Source organism: Arachis hypogaea, chromosome 20 (genome assembly GCF_003086295.3).
Source record: "Arachis hypogaea cultivar Tifrunner chromosome 20, arahy.Tifrunner.gnm2.J5K5, whole genome shotgun sequence".
Taxonomy (NCBI): Eukaryota; Viridiplantae; Streptophyta; class Magnoliopsida; order Fabales; family Fabaceae; genus Arachis; species Arachis hypogaea.
Window position 1 is genome coordinate 30527600 of NC_092055.1, and position 19062 is coordinate 30546661.

Below are 19062 nucleotides of genomic sequence, written 5' to 3' on the forward strand. Positions count from 1 at the left end.
GGATTTCATGATGAGGAATTTTCTCATGCTCTTGTTGAGGTCCATGAGTGGGCTCTCTTGTTTGCTCCATCCTTTTCTTAGTGATGGGCTTGTGAGATGAATCTCTCCATCTCCCATGACTCGGATGTGGAAGCAATTGTCTTCCCTTTTCTCTTTCTAGAGGTTTATCCGGCCTTTGGTGCCATTAGTAGTTATAGAAAAAAAACAAAAAAAAGCAATGCTTTTTCCACACCAAACTTAAAAGGTTTGCTCGTCCTCGAGCAAAAGAAGAAAGAAAAGAGTAGAAGAAAAAGAAATGGAGGAGCTGGAGGGAGGTGAGTGGTTCGGCCAAGGGAGGTAGTAGTGTGTATGTTGTGTTTGGGAAAGTGGTATTGAGGTGATTGGTCAATGGTGTATGGGGAAGAGTATTATGGAAAGGTGTGAAGAGGAGAGAAGAAGGGGTTGACGTGGGTGGGGATCCTGTGGGGTCCACAGATCCTGAGGTGTCAAGGATTTCTCATCCCTGCTCCATTCTGGCGTGTAAACGCCCTCTGACTTCCAATCCTGGCGTTAAATGCCAGCTTTGTGCCCCCTTTCTGGCGTTAAAACGCCAGTCTGTTGCCCTTTTCTGGCGTTAAATGCTAGTCTGGTGCCCTTTTCTGGCATTAAACGCCCAGAATGGTGCCAGACTGGGCGTTTAACGCCCATTCTGCTACCCTTACTGGCGTTTAAACACCAGTAAGATCATCCTCCAGGGTGTGCTATTTTTAATGCTATTTTTCATTCTGTTTTTGATTTTTCAGTTGTTTTTGTGACTTCACATGATCATCAACCTAAAGAAAACATAAAATTAACAATAGAAAATAGAAATTTAACATAGATAAGTAAAGATTGGGTTGCCTCCCAATAAGCGCTTCTTTAATGTCAATAGCTTGACAGTGAGCTCTCATGGAGCTTCACAGATATTCAGAGCATGGTTGGGGCCTCCCAACACCAAACTTAGAGTTTGAATGTGGGGGCTCTGTTTAACTCTGCATTGAGAGAAGCTTTTCATGCTTCCTCTCCATGGTTACAGAGGGAGATCCTTGATCCTTAAACACAAGGTAGTCCTCATTCACTTGAAGGACCAACTCTCCTCTGTCAACATCAATCACAGCTTTTGCTGTGGCTAGAAAAGGTCTGCCAAGGATGATGGATTCATCCTTATTCTTCCCAGTGTCCAGGATGATAAAATCAGCAGGGATGTACTGGCCTTCAACCTTCACCAAGACATCCTCTACAAGTCCATAAGCATGTTTCCTTGAATTGTCTGCCATCTCTAGTGAGATTCTTACAGCTTACACCTCAAGGATCCCTAGTTTCTCCATTACAGAGAGGGGCATGAGGTTTATACTTGACCCCAGGTCACACAGAGCCTTTTCAAAGGTCATGGTGCCTATGATACAAGGTATTGAGAACTTTCTAGGATCCTGTCTCTTCTGAGATAATTTCAATTGAACCGGATCATTCAGTTCATTTATGAGCAATGAAGGTTTATCCTCCCAAGTCTCATTACCAAATAACTTGGCATTTAGCTTCATGATTGCTCCAAGGTACTTAGCAACTTGCTCTTCAGCAATATCTTCATCCTCTTCAGAGGAAGAATACTCATCAGAGCTCATGAATGGCAGAAGGAAGTTTAATGGAATCTCTATGGTCTCTGTATGAGCCTCAGATTCCTTTGGTTTCTCAAAGGGGAACTCCCTTTTTCTCAGAGGACGTCCCATGAGGTTTTTCTCACTGAGACGCACGTCCTCCTCACTCTCTCCAGGTTCGGCCATGTTGGTCATGGTTATGGCCTTGCACTCTCTCTTGGGATTTTCTTCTATATTGCTTGGGAGAGTGCTAGGAGGAGTTTCAGTAATTCTCTTACTCAGCTGACCCACTTGTGCCTCCAGATTTCTAATGGAGGATCTTGTTTCATTCATGAAACTTAGTGTGGTCTTAGATAGATTAGAGACTATGGTTGCTAAGTCAGAACGACTCTGCTCAGAGTTCTCTGTTTGTTGCTGAGAAGATGATAGAAAAGGTTTGCTATTGCTAAACCTATTTCTTCTACCATTATTGTTGTTGAAGCCCTGTTGAGGCTTCTGTTGGTCCTTTTGATGAGCGGATAATTTATACGCTTTTTGGCATTATTTTTACATAGTTTTTAGTATGATTTAGTTAGTTTTTAGTATATTTTTATTAGTTTTTAATTAAAATTCACATTTCTGGACTTTACTATGAGTTTGTGTGTTTTTTTGTGATTTCAAGTAATTTCTGGCTGAAATTGAGGGACTTGAGCAAAAATCTTATTCAGGCTGAAAAAGGACTGCTGATGCTGTTGGATTGTGACCTCCCTGCACTCAAAGTGGATTTTCTGGAGCTACAGAACTCCAAATGCCTCGCTCTCAATTGCGTTGGAAAGTAGACATCCAGGGCTTTCCAGCAATATATACTAGTCTATACTTTGATTAAGGATAAACGACGTAAACTGGCATTCAACGCCAGTTCCATGCTGCATTCTAGAGTCAAACGCCAGAAACAGGTTGCAAAGTGGAGTTCAACGCCAGAAACAGGTTACAAACTGGTGTTCAACTCCAAGAGAAGTCTCTACACGTGTAAAGCTCAATGCTCAGCCCAAGCACACACCAAGTGGGCCCCGGAAGTGGATTTCTGCATCATTTACTCATTCTGTAAACCCTAGTAACTAGTTTAGTATAAATAGGACTTTTTACTATTGTATTTACATCGAGAGTTTCATCTTTAGATCATGTTTGGGGGCTGGCCATTCGGCCATGCCTGAACCTTCATCACTTATGTATTTTCAACGGTAGAGTTTCTACACACTATAGATTAAGGTGTGGAGCTCTGCTGTTCCTCATGAATTAATACAAAGTACTACTGTTTTTCTATTCAATTCAGCTTATTCCGCTTCTAAGATATTCATTCGTACTTCAATATGATGAATGTGATGATCGTGACAGTCATCATCATTCTCAACTTATGAACGCGTGCCTGACAACCACTTCCGTTCTACCTTAGATTGAATGGATATCTCTTGGATATCTAATACAGGAGAATGAGTCCGAGTTATTAGTGTCTTCGTGGTATAAGTTAGAACCCATGGATGGCCATTCCTGAGATCCGAAAAGTCTAAACCTTATCTGTGGTATTCCGAGTAGGATCTAGGAAGGGATGGCTGTGACGAGCTTAAAACTCGCGAGTGCTGGGCGTAATGACAGACGCAAAAGGATCAATGGATCCTATTCCAGTATGATCGAGAACCAACAGATGAATAGCCGTGTTGTGACAGAGCATCTTGGACCATTTTCACTGAGAGGACGGGAAGTAGCCATTGACAACGGTGATGCCCAACATACAGCTTGCCATGGAAAGGAGTAGGAATGATTGGATGAAGACAGCAGGAAAGCAGAGGTTCAGAGGGACGAAAGCATCTCTATACGCTTATCTGAAATTCTCACCAATGAATCACATAAGTATCTCTATCCTATTTTAATTATCTTTTAGTACACTATAATCTCTTAATACATTTGAATCCGCCTGACTGAGATTTACAAGGTGACCATAGCTTGCTTCAAGCCGACAATCTCCGTGGGATCGACCCTTACTCATGTAAGGTTTATTACTTGGACGACCCAGTGCACTTGCTGGTTAGTTGTACGAAGTTGTGAAACAGAATTAAGAACATGAACGTGCGTATTGAGTTTTTAGCGTCGTTACCAAGGAAGGAATGATCACGATTTCGCACACCAAGTTTTTGGCGTCGTTGCTGGGGATTGTTCGAGTTTGGACAACTGACGGTTTATCTTGTTGCTCAGATTAGGTAATTTTATTTTAATTTTAAGCTTTTTATTTCTTATTTTCGAAAACTACAAAAAAAAATTTCTTCTTTTTCGTTTTTCCCAATTAAATTTTCAAAAAATCAAAAAAATTTTTAATAAAATCATAAAAAATATATATTTTGTGTTTCTTGTTTGAGTCTAGAGTCAAGTTTTAAGTTTGGTGTCAATTGCATCTTTTTAATTTTCTAAAAATTATTTTTGAAAATTTCATGCATTGCATTCTTCATGATCTTCAAGTTGTTCTTGGCCAGTCTTCTTGTTTGATCTTCATATTTTCTTGTTTTGTGTTTTTTCTTGTTTCCCATATGCATTCTTGAAACATTAATGTCTAAAGAATAAAAATTTTTAAGTTTGGTGTCCTGCATGTTTTCTTTTCTTGAAAATTTTTCAAAAATAAGTTCTTGGTGTTCATCTTGACATTCAAAGTGTTCTTGGTGTTCATCTTGACATTCAAAGTGTTCTTGCATGCATTAGTTGTTTTGATTCATAATTTCTATGTTTTGTGTCAATTTTGTGTTTTTCTCTTTCATCATTAAAAATTCAAAAATCAAAAAATATCTTTCCCTTTTTCTTCGCATCAAATTCGAAAATTTGAGTTGACTTTTTCAAAAAAATTTTAAAATCTAGTTGTTTCTTATGAGTCAAATCAAATTTTCAATTTAAAAATTCTATCTTTTTCAAATCTTTTTCAAAAATCAATTTTTTTTCATTTTTCTTTCATACTTTTCGAAAATTTCAAATTGATTTTCAAAAATCTTTTTCTTATTTCTATTTCATATTTTCGAATTTAATACCAACAATTAATGTGATTGATTCAAAAATATTAAGTTGTTACTTGCCTATTAAGAAAGGTTCAATCTTTAAACTTAAATTTTAGTTTCTTGTTAGTCAAGTAATCAACTTTAATTTTCAAAATCAAATCTTTTTAAATTTCTTTTTCAAATCTTTCTCAAAATAAATTTTAATCACATCTTTTTCAAAATCAATTTAAAAATCTTTTCTAACTTCTTTTCTAACCTCTTATCTTTTTAAATTGATTTTCAAATCTTTTTCAATCAATCTTATCTTTTTGTTTCAATCATATCTTTTTCAAAACTACCTAACTAATTCTCTCTCTAATTTTCAAAAATCCCTTCCCTCTTTTTCAAAAAAATTCCTTTTTAATTAATTAATTGTTTTAAAGATTTAATTTATTTGATTTTAATTTCAATTTTCAAATTTTAACTTTAAATTTTAATTTTAATTTAATTAATTTTCGAAATTTTCTCTCTCTCATCTCCTTCTAATTATTTATTTATTTATTTATTTACTAACACTTCTCTTCATCTCAAAATTCGAACCCTCTCTTCCTCTTAGTATTCGAATTTCTCTTCTTCTATTCTTATCTTCTTCCACTCACATAAAGGAATCTCTATACTGTGACATAGAGGATTCCATATTTTCTGTTCTCTTCTTTTTCATATGAGCAGGAACAAGGATAAGAACATTCTTATTGAAGCTGATCCTGAACCTGAAAGGACTCTGAAGAGGAAGCTAAGGGAAGCTAAAGCACAACTCTCTGGAGAAAATCTGACAGAAATTTTCGAAAAAGAAGAAGATATGGCCGAAAATAATAACAATGCAAGGAGGATGCTTGGTGACTTCACTACACCTAATTCCAATTTACATGGAAGAAGCATCTCAATCCCTGCAATTGGAACAAACAATTTTGAGCTTAAACCTCAATTAGTTTCTCTGATGCAATAGAACTGTAAGTTTCATGGACTTCCATCTGAAGATCATTTTCAGTTCTTAACTGAATTCTTGCAGATCTGTGATACTGTTAAGACCAATGGGGTTGATCCCGAGGTCTACAGGCTCATACTTTTCTCGTTTGCTGTAAGAGACAGAGCTAGAGTATGGTTGGACTCTCAACCTAAGGATAGCCTGAACTCTTGGGATAAGCTGGTCAAGGCTTTCTTAGCCAAGGTCTTTCCTCCTCAGAAGCTTAGTAAGCTTAGAGTGGATGTCCAAACCTTCAGACAGAAGGAAGGTGAATCCCTCTATGAAGCTTGGGAGAGATATAAGGAACTGACCAAAAAGTGTCCTTCTGACATGCTTTCAGAATGGACCTTCCTGGATATATTCTATGATGGTTTGTCTGAGCTATCAAAGATGTCATTGGACCATTCTGCAGGTAGATCCATTCACCTAAAGAAAATGCCTGCAGAAGCTCAAGAACTCATTGACATGGTTGCAAATAACCAGTTCATGTATACTTCTGAAAGGAATCCTGTGAGTAATGGGACGCCTATGAAGAAGGGAGTTCTTGAAATTGATACTCTGAATGCCATATTGGCTCAGTACAAAATATTGACTCAGCAAGTCAATATGATTTCTCAGAGTCTGAATGGAATGCAAGCTGCATCCAACAGTACTCAAGAGGCATCTTCTGAGGAATAAGCTTATGATCCTGAGAACCCTGCAATAGCAGAGGTAAATTACATGGGTGAACCCTATAGAAACACCTATAATCCCTCATGGAGAAATCACCCAAATCTCTTATGGAAGGATCAACAAAAGCCTCAACAAGGATTTAATAATGGTGGAAGAAACAGGTTTAGCAATAGTAAGCCCTTTCCATCATCCACTCAGCAACAGGCAGAGAATTCTGAGCAGAATCCATCTAGCTTAGCAAATATAGTCTCTGATCTATCTAAGGCCACTTTAAGTTTCATGAATGAAACGAGGTCCTCCATTAGAAATTTGGAGGCACAAGTGGGTCAGCTGAGTAAAAGGGTCACTGAAACTCCTCCTAGTACTCTCCCAAGCAATACAGAAGAAAACCCAAAAGGAGAGTGCAAGGCCATTGAATTGATCATCATGGCCGAACCTACAAGGGAGGGAGAGGACGTGAACCCCAGTGAGGAAGACCTCCTGAGACGTCCAGAGATCAATAAGGAGTTTCCCTCTGAGGAACCAAAGGACTCTGAGGCTCATCTGGAGACCATAGAGATTCCATTAAACCTCCTTATGCCATTCATGAGCTCTGATGAATATTCTTCTTCTGAAGAGAATGAGGATGTTACTGAAGAGCAAGTTGCCAAGTACCTTGGTGCAATCGTGAAGCTGAATGCCAAATTATTTGGTAATGAGACTTGGGAAGATGAACCTCCCTTGCTCACCAATGAACTGAGTGATCTGGATCAACTGAGATTGCCTCAGAAGAAATAGGATCCTGGAAAGTTCTTAATACCTTGTACCATAGGCACCATGACCTTTGAGAAGGCTCTATGTGACCTTGGGTCAGGGATAAACCTCATGCCACTCTCTGTAATGGAGAAACTGAGAATCTTTGAGGTGCAAGCTGCCAGAATCTCATTAGAGATGGCAGACAACTCAAGAAAACAGGCTTATGGACTAGTAGAGGACGTGTTAGTAAAGGTTGAAGGCCTTTACATCCCTGCTGATTTCATAATCCTAGACACTGGGAAGGATGAAGATGAATCCATCATCCTTGGAAGACCCTTCCTAGCCACAGCAAGAGCTGTGATTGATGTGGACAGAGGAGAGTTGGTCCTTCAACTGAATGAGAACTACCTTGTGTTTAAAACTCAAGGATCTCCTTCTGTAACCATGGAGAGGAAGCATGAAAAGCTTCTCTCAGTACAGAGTCAACCAAAGCCCCCACAATCAAACTCTAAGTTTGGTGTTGGGAGTCTACAAAATTGACCTGATCACCTGTGTGGCTCCGTGAGAGCCCACTGTCAAGCTATTGACATTAAAGAAGCACTTGTTGGGAGGCAACCCAATGTTATTTAAATTATATCTATTTTATTATTTCGTGTTTTATTAGGTTGATGATCATGTGGAGTCACAAAAACTACAAAAAAAATTAAAAACAGAATGAAAAACAGCATTAAAAACAGCACACCTTGGAGGAAGGACTTACTGGCGTTTAAACGCCAGTAAGGAGCATCTGGCTGGCGTTTAACGCCAGAACAGAGCATAAAACTGGCGTTAAACACCAGAAACAAGCAGCAGTCTGGCGTTTAAATGCCAGGATTGCACCCAGAGGAAAGCTGGCGTTAAACGCCAGAAACAAGCATCAGACTGGCGTTTAACGCCAGAAACATGCACCATACTGGCGTTCAATGCCAGAAACATGCTATGAACTGGCGTTGAACGCCCTAAACAAGCATGGAAGTGGCGTTTAACGCCAGAAACATGCTGCAGTCTGGCGTTAACCGCCAGGATTGCACAGCAAGGGCGTTTTACACGCCTAATTGGAGCAGGGATGTTAAGTCCTTGACCCCATAGGATCTGTGGACCCTACAGGATCCCCACATCTTCTTCTCTTTTCTTCACACCTTTTCATAACTCTCTTCCCCAAATAACCTCCACCAATCACCTCTAATTCCTCTCCAAAACCATCATACACCCACCTACACCCACCCACTCAAATTCAAACCATCACTACTTCCTTTTCACATCATAACCACCTAAAACCCCCTTGACCGAACCATTCCCACACCTCCATCTCCTCCATTTTCTTCTTCTTCTACTCACTTCTTTCTTCTTTTGCTCGGGGACGAGCAAACCTTCTAATTTTGGTGTGGTAAAAGCATTGCTTTTTTTTTCATAACCATTTATGGCACCTAAGGCCAGAGACATCCTCATTGAAGAGGATAAGCCCATCACTAAGAAAAGGATGGAGCAAACAAGAGATCATGGACCTCAACATGAGCATGAGGAAACTCCTCACCATGAAATCCCTGAGATGCCTCAAGGGATACACTTCCCTCCACAAAACTACTGGAAACAAATCAACACTTCCCTAGGAGAATTAAGTTCCAACATGGGACAACCAAGGGTGGAGCACCAAGAGCACTCCATCATCCTCCATGAAATTAGAGAAGATCAAAGAGCTATGAGGGAGGAGCAAGAAAGACAAGAAAGAGACATAGAGGAGCTCAAGAGCACCATTGGTTCTTCAAGAAGAGGAAGCGCCACCCTCACTAAGGTGGACTCATTCCTTATTCTCCTTGTTTATTTATTTTCCTGTTTTTTTATTTTTGAGCCTTATGTTTTATTTATATTTGTGTCTTATTACATGATCATTAGTGTCTAAGTGTCTATGCCTTAAAGTTATGAATATGAATCCATCACCTCTCTTAAATGAAAACTGTTCTAAAAACAAAAGAACAAGTACATGGTTTCGAATTCATCCTTGAAACTAGTTTAATTATTTTAATGTGGTGGCAATACTTTTTGTTTTCTGAATGTATGCTTGAACAGTGCATATGTCTTTTGAAGTTGATGTTTATGAATGCTAAATATGTTGGCTCTTGAAGAATAAGGAAAAAGGAGAAATGTTATTTGATAATCTGAAAAATCATAAAAATGATTCTTGAAGCAAGAAAAAGCAGTGAATACAAAAGCTTGCAAAAAAGAAAAAAATTGGCAAAAAAAAAATATAGAAAGAAAAAAAAAAAGAAAAAGCAAGCAGAAAAAGCCAAAAGCTCTTTAAACCAAAAGGCAAGAGCAAAAAGCCAGTAGCCCTTAAAACCAAAAGGCAAGGGTAATAAAAAGGATCCAAGGCTTTGAGCATCAGTGGATAGGAGGGCCTAAAGGAATAAAATCCTGGCCTAAGCGGCTAAACCAAGCTGTCCCTAACCATGTGCTTGTGGCGTGAAGGTGTCAAGTGAAAACTTGAGACTGAGCGGTTAAAGTCAAGGTCCAAAGCAAAAACAGAGTGTGCTTAAGAACCCTGGACACCTCTAATTGGGGACTTTAGCAAAGCTGAGTCACAATCTGAAAAGATTCACCCAGTTATGTGTCTGTGGCATTTATGTATCCGGTGGTAATACTGGAAAACAAAGTGCTTAGGGCCACGGCCAAGACTCATAAAGTAGCTGTGTTCAAGAATCAACATACTGAACTAGGAGAATCAATAACACTATCTGAACTCTGAGTTCCTATAGATGCCAATCATTCTGAACTTCAATGGATAAAGTGAGATGCCAAAACTATTCAAGAGGCAAAAAGCTACAAGTCCCGCTCATCTGATTGGAGCTAAGTTTCATTGATATTTTGGAATTTATAGTATATTCTCTTCTTTTTATCCTATTTGATTTTCAGTTGCTTGAGGACAAGCAACAATTTAAGTTTGGTGTTGTGATGAGCGGATAATTTATACGCTTTTTGGCATTGTTTTTACATAGTTTTTAGTATGATTTAGTTAGTTTTTAGTATATTTTTATTAGTTTTTAATTAAAATTCACATTTCTGGACTTTACTATGAGTTTGTGTATTTTTCTTTGATTTCAGGTAATTTCTGGCTGAAATTGAGGGACTTGAGCAAAAATCTGATTCAGGCTGAAAAAGGACTGCTGATGCTGTTGGATTCTGACCTTCCTGCACTCAAAGTGGATTTTCTGGAGCTATAGAACTCCAAATGGTGCGCTCTCAATTGCGTTGGAAAATAGACATCCAGGGCTTTGCAACAATATATAATAGTCCATACTTTGATTAAGGATAGACGACGTAAACTGGCATTCAACGCCAGTTCCATGATGCATTCTGGAGTCAAACGCCAGAAACAGGTTGCAAAGTGGAGTTCAACGCCAGAAACAGGTTACAAACTGGCGTTCAACTCCAAGAGAAGCCTCTACACATGTAAAGCTCAATGCTCAGCCCAAGCACACACCAAGTGGGCCCCGGAAGTGGATTTCTGCATCATTTACTCATTCTGTAAACCCTAGTAACTAGTTTAGTATAAATAGGACTTTTTACTATTGTATTTACATCGAGAGTTTCATCTTTAGATCATGTTTGGAGGCTGGCCATTCGGCCATGCCTGAACCTTCATCACTTATGTATTTTCAACGGTAGAGTTTCTACACACTATAGATTAAGGTGTGGAGCTCTGCTGTTCCTCATGAATTAATACAAAGTACTACTGTTTTTCTATTCAACTCAGCTTATTCCGCTTCTAAGATATTCATTCGCACTTCAATATGATGAATGTGATGATCGTGACAGTCATCATCATTCTCAACTTATGAATGCGTGCCTGACAACCACTTCCGTTCTACCTTATATTGAATGGATATCTCTTGGATATCTAATACAGGGGACCGAGTCCGAGTTATTAGTGTCTTCGTGGTATAAGTTAGAATCCATGAATGGCCATTCCTGAGATCCGGAAAGTCTAAACCTTGTCTGTGGTATTCCGAGTAGGATCTGGGAAGGGATGGCTGTGACGAGCTTAAAACTTGCGAGTGCTGGGCGTAGTGACAGACGCAAAAGGATCAATGGATCCTATTCCAGTATGATCGAGAACCGACAGATGAATAGCCGTGTTGTGACAGAGCATCTTGGACCATTTTCACTGAGAGGACGGGAAGTAGCCATTGACAACGGTGATGCCCAACATACAGCTTGCCATGGAAAGGAGTAGGAATGATTGGATGAAGACAGCAGGAAAGCAGAGGTTCAGAGGGACGAAAGCATCTCTATACGCTTATCTGAAATTCTCACCAATGAATCACATAAGTATCTCTATCCTATTTTAATTATCTTTTAGTACACTATAATCTCTTAATACATTTGAATCCGCCTGACTGAGATTTACAAGGTGACCATAGCTTGCTTCAAGCCGACAATCTCCGTGGGATCGACCCTTACTCACGTAAGGTTTATTACTTAGACGACCCAGTGCACTTGCTGGTTAGTTGTATGAAGTTGTGAAACGGAATTAAGAACATGAACGTGCGTATTGAGTTTTTAGCGCCGTTACCAAGGAAGGAATGATCACGATTTTGCACACCACCTTCCATGAGAGATTTGGATGATTTCTCCATGAAGGATTATAGGTGTTTCCATAGGGCTCTCCCATGTAATTCACCTCCTCCATTGCAGGGTTCTCAGGATCATAAGCTTCTTCTTCAGAAGATACTTCTTTAGTACTGCCTGTTGCAGCTTACATTCCAGACAGACTCTGAGAAATCATATTGACTTGCTGAGTCAATATTTTATTCTGAGCCAATATGGCATTCAGAGTATCAATCTCAAGAACTCCTTTCTTCTAAGTTGTCCCATTATTCATAGGATTCCTTTCAGAAGTGTACATGAATTGGTTATTTGCAATCATGAGTTCCTGGGCTTCTTCAGGCGTCTTCTTCAGATGAAGAGATCCACCAGCAGAGTTGTCCAATGACATCTTGGACAGTTCAGACAGACCATCATAGAATATGCATATGATGCTCCGTTCTGAAAGCATGCCAGAAGGACACCTTCTGATCAATTGCTTATATCTTTCCCAAGCTTTATAGAGGGATTCGCCTTCCTTCTGTCTGAAGGTCTGGACTTCCACTCTAAGTTTACTCAATTTTTGAGGTGGAAAGAACTTTGCCAAGAAGGCATTAACTAGCTTTTCCCAAGAGTTCAGGCTTTCTTTAGGTTGTGAGTCCAACCATGTCCTAGCTCTGTCTCTAACAGCAAAAGGGAAGAGCATAAGTCTGTAGACCTCAGGGTCAACCCCATGGGTCTTGACAGTATCACAGATTTGCAAGAATTCAGCTAAAAACTGATGAGGATCTTCCAATGGAAGTCCATGATACTTGCAATTCTGTTGCATTAAAGAAACTAATTGAGGCTTAAGCTCAAAGTTGTTTGCTCCAATTGCATGAATTGAGATGCTCCTTCCACAGAAGTCAGAAGAAGGTGCAATGAAGTCACCAAGCATCTTCCTTGCATTGTTGGCATTGTTGTTATTTTCGGCTGCCATGTCTTTTTCTTTTTCAAAAATTTCTGTTAGGTCCTCTTCAAGGTCCTTTTAGGTTTAGGATCAGTTTCAACAAGAATGTCTTTGTCTTTGTTCCTGCTCATATGAAAGAGAAGAGAACAAGAAAGTATAAAATCCTCTATGTCACAGTATAGAGATTCCTTGAGGTGTCAGAGGAAAACAGGAACAGAGGGATGAGGTAGGTAGATAAGAATTCGAACATATGAAGAAGGAGAGAGAGTCTGAATTGCTAATTGAAGAGGAGTGTTAGTACTTAAATAGAACAAGGTGAGGGGGGAAGAATTCGAATTTAAATTAAAATAAAAGGAAAACATTTTTGTTTTTATTTTAAAATGTAGTTAGAATTCAAAAATTCGAAAGGGAAATAAAATGAAATTTAAAAACTAAATAAATTACTTAATTAAAAAGATTTTTAAAAAAGTGGTTAGTGATTTTCGAAAATTAGAGAGAGAATAGTAGTTAGGTGGGTTTGAAAAGGATATGATTGAAATAGAAAACTTTTAAAATCAAACAAAAAGTCAAGTAGTTAATTTGAAAAGATTTGAAAATCAATTTTGAAAAGATAAGAAGTTAGAAAATATTTTGAAATTGATTTTGAAAAAGATATGATTGAAATTTATTTTGAAAAAGATTTAAAACGGAAATAAAAAGGATTTGATTTTGAAAATTAAAGTTGATTACTTGACTAACAAGAAACTAAAAGATATGATTTCAAAATTTAAAAATTGAACCTTTCTTAAAAGGCAAGTAACAACATGAGATTTTTTAATCAATCACATTAAATGTTAGCATTAATTTTGAAAAATTATGAAGATTTGAAAAAGATTTCAATTAAAAACTAACTTACCTCCTTTGTGTTGTCCTGGCGTTTAACGCCCAAAATACTACCCTTTTGGGCGTTTGACGCCCAGCCAGGTACCCTGGCTGGCGTTTAAACGCCAGTTTTCCTTCCTCACTGGGCGTTTTGAACGCCCAACTTTTTCTCTGTAATTCCTCTGCTGTATGTTCTGAATCTTCAATTCTCTGTATTATTGACTTGAAAAGACATGATTTTGAAAATTTTTGAAATTTTAATGATGAGAGAGAGAAAAACAATAGAATGAGACTAAACATGGAAAATCAAGATCAAAATAAATAATGCATGCAAGAACACTTTGAATGCCAAGATGAACACCAAGAGCGCTTTGAAGAACATGATGAACATTAAGAACACACTTTTGAAAATTTTTCAAGAAAACAAAGACATGCAAGACACCAAACTTAGAAGTTTGTATACTAGGGATAATAACAATTTGAAAATGCATATGAAAAACAACAAAAGACACCAAACAGGAGAGTTTAAAGATCATAACAAAGAAAATTATCAAGAACAACTTGAAGATCAACAAAGAACAAGTTTCGAAAAATGCAAGAAAAAGGAAAACATGCAATTGATACCAAACTTAAAATTTGACACTAGACTCAAACACAAAATATTTTTGGTTTTATGAAAAAAAAAATTTATGAGAAAGAAAAGAAAGAAATTCAAAATTTTTAATAAGAATTCTAGGAATCATGCAATGTTAGTCTAAAACTCTGGTCCAGGAATTAGACATGGCTTACTAGCCAGCCAAGCTTTCAGTGAAAGCTTCGGTCCAAAACACTAGACATGGCCAATGGCCAGCCAAGCTTTAGCAGAACATTACATACAACAGCTAAATTGATGAGAAATACAAAGAAGCTCTTCTAAGGATAAGTGAAACCTCGGTCCAGAAGTTTAGACATGGCTTAATAGTGATGCGCATAAACTTGTTATGCTACGATTTAGGAAATTGCACGATCGGCAAAATTCCTTCCGGCAAGTGCACCGGTTATCGTCGTCAAGTAAAAACTCACAATAGAGTGAGGTCGAATCCCACAAGGATTGGTTGAGTGAGCAATTCGGATTAGAAGTGTGTTCTAGTTGAGCGGAATCAAGATTTAGATGAGAATTTGCGGAATGTAAAATTGGCGGGAAACGTAAATGACAAGGAATTGAAATGGCGGAATCTTAAATTGCATGAATTAAAGAGCAGAATGTAAATTTGCTGAAAGTAAAAGGGAATGGGGGTGATTGCAAGAATTGAGTTGCGGAATGTAAAGAGAAATAGGAAATCAGAAATGGGGAATTCATTGGGTGTTAGGAGATATTGAGATCTCCGAATCAAAGCATGAATATCTCTTCTTCAACCAATGCGTTCATTAAATTTTGCTTGGCAATCTTATATGATTGGATCCCAATCCCTTGGCTCACCAATTCTCTCTAAAAACAAACAAATTCCCAATCCCTTGGTTTAAATGTTCATAAGAAGAGATGATGCTCATTCACTGATTATACCACACAGTTTCATGAACCACAATTTGGTAGGATTACATGTCACAATATCCATCCAAACCCCAATTCAATTCACTGTGAGAAAGCTTCTCTAGCATGAATCCTCCATTCCTTTCCCAAGGTTCCGAAGGATTCCAATTATGGGTAGTTTCTTTCCCAAGACAACTACCCAATGGAATTAGATCGAGAAGCTTTCTAACAAAATTCAAGAGAAAAGATTGAAGAAGAAGATAAACTATTATTGATTCATTGAATTACAATAGAGCTCCCTAACCCAATGAAAGGGGTTTAGTGAGTCATAGCTCTGAATTCAATTACAAAACTAAAAGAAAATGATTTCCAGTTCTCTCCCCCTCAGGGGCTGGATTCCCCTTCAAATCCCCCTCCCTTTCAAATGCAGAAACTAAGGCCTTTAAATAGGCTCCCTAAATTACAAAATGAAAATGAAATTCAAAGCAAATTACAATCAAATGAAAATAAACTATTCTAGATGATTCTTGTGGCCTTGATTTGGTGTTGTTGATGGGCCTTGCTTGCTCGCAGGGTAGAGTGACATAATTGATCCAAAAAGGATAATGATCCATTAAACTACACTCAAACGTTGCACCCTCCTTTCTTGAGTCGTCACTTTGTTCTCTTGTCAACCTCGCCAATTTGATGCCAAATATAGACTATTATACCTCGTTGGAAAGCTATGGATGTCAGCTTTCTAACGCAACTGGAAGCACTTCAATTGGATCTCTATAGCTCAAGTTATACTCCATGGAAGGTGAAGAGGTCAGCTGGCCTGATTGCATGTTGGTACTATGCTCTTCTATGCACATTACGGGGCTGTTTTCTCCCTCAATTTTTAGTATCCACCATGCATGCCATATATGCTTGGAAAGCTCTAGATGTCTTCTTTCCAATGCATTTTGAATCACCTCATTTGGAGTTTTGTAGCTCAAGTTATTTATGTTTGAAGAAGGCATGGTCAAGCTGTTCCATATAACACGTTTAAGCTTCAGTTTAAGGTTAAACTGAAGCTTAAACGTGGAAATGGAAAGGGTAGCCCTGGAGGTCGAACACGTTTAAGCTCCAGTTTGAGGTCAAACTGGAGCTTAAACGTGGAAATGGAGAGAGCAACCCTGGAGGAGAGTTCTTGGTCGAACACGTTTAAGCTCCAGTTTAAGGTCAAACTGGAGCTTAAACGTGGAAATGGCTCCCTGGTGCACTTCCCATTTCTGGCGTTTAACCTCCAGTTTAAGGTTAAACTGGAGGTTAAACGTGGAAATGCTTCCTGATTGGCATTCTCATTCTGGCGTTTAACCTCCAGTTTGAGGTCAAACTGGAGGTTAAACGTGGAATGCTTCTTTGGTGAGACTTTTCATTCTGGCGTTTAACCTCCAGTTTAAGGTTAAACTGGAGGTTAAACTTCAATTTCAGCATTTCTTAGCCTTCATGATTCTGGCGTTTAAGCTCCAGTTTAGGCTTAAACTGGAACTTAAACTCCACATGTGATATTCAAGCTTCCTTTATTGATTTTGTTGCTTCCTTGCTTAGCCTCTTCTTCCCTGAAATCATCCAAAACAAATGCATCAAAGTCTTGCAAAAATTCATGAGAATTCTTCCATTCATAGCTTTCAAGGAATATAACTAAAAACTCATGGAATTTGCATCAAAATCTTCATGTTGAATGATTTAAGACAAGCATGACTATTTGGCCCAAAATGATTACTTAAGGCTCAAGAAAATGCATAAAACAACTAAAAATAAAAGAAAAAAGGCTAGTGAAACTGGCCTAAGATGCCTTGGCATCACAACACCAAACTTAATCCTTGCTTGTCCCCAAGCAAGTTCTGAATTATTGAGAAGAAAGAATGAAACAGAAAGTAAATTCATTAGCCATATAAGTAAGTAATTGACATTGATTAATGGGGTGTTCATGCAGAAAGTTGTTGCAGCATCACTTTATTGTTTCTTAGGTAAGAATGTCACTTTTTATGTTTCCACTAAAACACTGCTATGGCCTCTTGTTATTCACATATCCTTGGCAAGTTTCTTTTCTTTGTTTTTCTTTTCCTTTGAGCTTATTTGCTCCTTGTTGCTCAGTGTCATGTGTTGCACAAGCCTTTGGCATTTTCTTTTTCTTATCAGTGCACTACACATATCCACTACAGGCATTTTAGTTCACATTTCTTCTTGAGACATTGGTGCCCAGCACCTCTTTGTGTGACTAAATGTTTTGTATTTAGGTTGCTCTTGATAATGGACTTTTGGTTGATAATCCCGGGTTAGTTAACCCAAGTTACCAAGTGTTGAAACACTCCTCAGAACCTATTCATCCAAGCATATCCTTAATACATAAACACCACAGGCATTTGTCTAAGAAGTTCAAACCATTGGTGCCTAGCTTATTTTCTCAATTTTTTGCTTTTTGGTTGCCCTTTTTCAGTGGCTTTTTCTTCTTCTTTTTCTTTCTTTTTCATGGCCAAAGACATTTATTCATCAAGATCCATAGACAGCATCCTAATTTCCACTAAAAGTGACAATTCTAACTTAATTTCTTAGTGAGCTGACTATTCAATCAAACATGCATACCACCACTTAATCTTATTTGATTTCTTACCAAATGGAATTGAGTTACTTTTGTTCAAACTTTTCTTTTATTTTTGGAAACAGAACAAGCATGGCAAGCATACATTTAAGCAAGTGAAGTTTATCCAGACACTTAGACTATCACTTATTTGGAAATTAAACAAACAGACAAACAAAAACTGCAATGACTCAAACTTAAAGCAGGGGTGCATGCAAACTTCCAATATCAGCAATTCAAAGTACAAGCAATTAAGTGACAATACAACCTTTTAGCATCTTCTTTGTTGTTCATCATCCTTCCTAGCCTTGGTGTTCTCTTTGATGATGATGTATATTCCTTCCATGAGATTGATTGTCTTCCTGCAAAGCTATTAGAAGTTGCTTGTTCCCCAAGCACTTTGAGAATTGGTTAGCATGCATGTATGTTTGTAGGCCTCTGAACTTAGATTGGTGTGTGAACACCAAACTTAGTTCCTTGCCATATGCAGCAATTTGGATCATATGCAGAAAACCTCATGTGCTTTTATTAAGAAAATAACTATGAACTAGAAAAAGAAACTATGAACTAGAAATTAAACTATTGTTTAAGTAGTTTTCCTGATTGGTTGGAGCTAGTGACTAGTCATGCTGAGGTAGAAATGTGCTTTTAATGAAGTTTTTGGTGGAACACCAAACTTAGAATCTCACATTCACCCTTGAATTGTTTTGGTGTGCAACACCAAACTTAGCTCCTTGCAATACAGATAAATCTACTTAACTCTTTTATTGAAATAACTAGAAAAGAAAAACTACCTTTGGTTGGGTTGCCTCCCAACAAGCGCTTCTTTAACGTCATTAGCTTGACATGCTGTTCCTGACTTTCTTCCTCTTCCTCCAGTTTGTTAAGAGGAATGACTTCAAGTGGATAAAGGAGCTAGTTAGTGCCCCTTGTTGTGAATGCTTCTTTCCAGCAAGCTTTCCCTTGTGATTGGCTTGAGTGAACTTGCTTGTTGGCTCAGGAGTTGGATTGTTCTTCGACCTTCTCTTCTTCATGGATATGGTCCTTTGTTTCTCGGTCACAATCCTCATTTTGGTGCTTGTTTCTACTGCCTTCACATCCTTGATCTCAGAACTTGGTTGTTGTTGGACAGTTGGAGTATCCTGTTCATCAAAAGCTTCCTGAATTTGTGGTTCAATGAACCCTTCCTCTTTGCAACTCTCTGTGTCATTGGAGTGTGATCTCCCTTGATTGACTTTCTCCCTTTCTTGTTCTTCTGATTCCTCCCTTGGGTTTGCCATGGTATCACTAGAAGAATTGTGGGTAGGGATTTGCTTTGATAGATATCCAATTTGTGCTTCTAGCTTTTGAATGGCAGCACCTTGATTTTGTAAGTTGGATATCACTTCTTCCTTAAAGCCTTTCAAATCGGCCACATCTCTGCCCATAGTTGCAAGCATTCCTTCTATCCTGTTTAATTGATCTTGAAATTGTTGGTTCG

The 19062-nt window shown here is 38.2% G+C and overlaps 1 non-coding gene across 1 annotated transcript; it reads right to left on the reverse strand.

The window, feature by feature from the left end:
• Nucleotides 1-5858: 5858 nt before the first annotated feature.
• On the reverse strand, nucleotides 5859-5966 carry LOC112788570 (small nucleolar RNA R71). Its single transcript, XR_003195930.1, has one exon. It is a non-coding gene; the product is annotated as a small nucleolar RNA R71 (small nucleolar RNA).
• Nucleotides 5967-19062: the final 13096 nt, after the last annotated feature.